The following is a 1,547-nucleotide window of genomic DNA, read 5'->3' as shown; positions in this document are numbered from 1 at the left end:
AGTTGGGGGGAATTATCGCTTGGAACATGGAGTGTTCTTCGTAGGCAGGCAGAGCTGGGGTTTATGTGGATGCCCATGGCTGCACCTCGTCTGGAGAAAGTGGGAGAAGACAAAGAAAAAATTGTTGAGAATGAGGACCAGTTCTGCCAGACAAAGGAAGGTGGTGCTGGAGGAGAACTGGTTGGTTCTTTAATTGAGAAAGAAGCAGAGACTTCTTTGTTGATGAGGGATAGATGTGTATAGGGACTGTATATCCAAGGTGAAAATGAGGTGGTCAGAGCCAGGGAATTGAAAGATGCTGAGGAGACTGAGAGCATGAGAAGTATTGTGGATATAGGTGGGAAGGGACTGGACCAAGAGGGAAAGAATGGAGTTGAGGTATGAGCACACGAGTTCAGTTCAGTATAGGTCTATCAATACAGAAAGCCTGGGTTAGCGGTAGCAGTAATTACATTGTTTCAAGTGTAGATGAAATTGTAAAATCTAGTATTTATTATTGAGCAGCACAATGCGCAGGTGTCCAACCTGGTGAGATGAAGGAGGGGCCAGGCCCGGAGTCACCCCATAGTGCCCAGAACCTCCAAGTGTTGCAAACTAATCCCTCTAACATGAAGTCTAACAGGAGGCGGATTGAATGGCCTGCAGCTAACATGACTTCACTGTGGAAGCAGTTTGATGAAGATGTTAACCAAATTCTGGAGGCAACGGCGAAGGGAGGGGTTGATAGGAAGCTGCAAGCCATGACAACAATTATTCCCAGTGGAGGTTGGTTGTAGGGGATTCGTAGCCCATTCTATAGTTACAGCCTTCAGCATTTTGGGCATCGAGGGAGAGAGGAAGAGGAGAGCCATCCACAGTACCACCGATGCGGCAGAGAGGGCCTCAACATGGCTGTGGCCCAAAAGAGGGGAGCCATGGAGTCATAAGTAGCTAGCCATCTGGACACAAGCTGGGGTCTGATCAGCCCCAGCTGGGTCACCTGGAGGAGGTTGTATGATATTGAAAGACCCGAAACACCCAATGATTCCAGGAACATCACTGAGGATGTGTCCAGAAGCATCAATAGATGTATGTACACAACTTAAAGAATCACAAATTTCAACCCAAAATTGCAATAAATTTAAGATTGATTTTAAAAAATTCTGAAAACAACCAACAATGGAGAATACATAAAAAGTTGTGAAATAATCATTGTCTCAAAAAGAGCTGTGCTTGGGACAAAGGAGGAAATTTCCAGACTTGTCATTTCCCCCACTTGAGATCACCACGCTAAAGAATTTTATCTATCCTGTACAGCAGTGTACAACCCATAAAATCGGTTATTTAATATGATAAGATAGTGTTACACAAGTCAAAAGAACTATTTACAGAAGTAAATTGCATTTGAAAACTGATGCACTTTAAAACGGCTACAGCCAGCATGGCAACATGGCAGTGAGTTCTGTATTACTAAAAATTGTTAATTACAAACAATTCCAGTTGTTGTTTTATGGTTGCCCTGCTGTGAATTACATACAATATTTAAAGATATAATTTTTCCTAGAATG

This window comes from Mobula birostris, chromosome 6, assembly GCF_030028105.1.
Source record: "Mobula birostris isolate sMobBir1 chromosome 6, sMobBir1.hap1, whole genome shotgun sequence".
NCBI lineage: Eukaryota > Metazoa > Chordata > Chondrichthyes > Myliobatiformes > Myliobatidae > Mobula > Mobula birostris.
Note: the sequence above shows the minus strand (reverse complement) of the source record.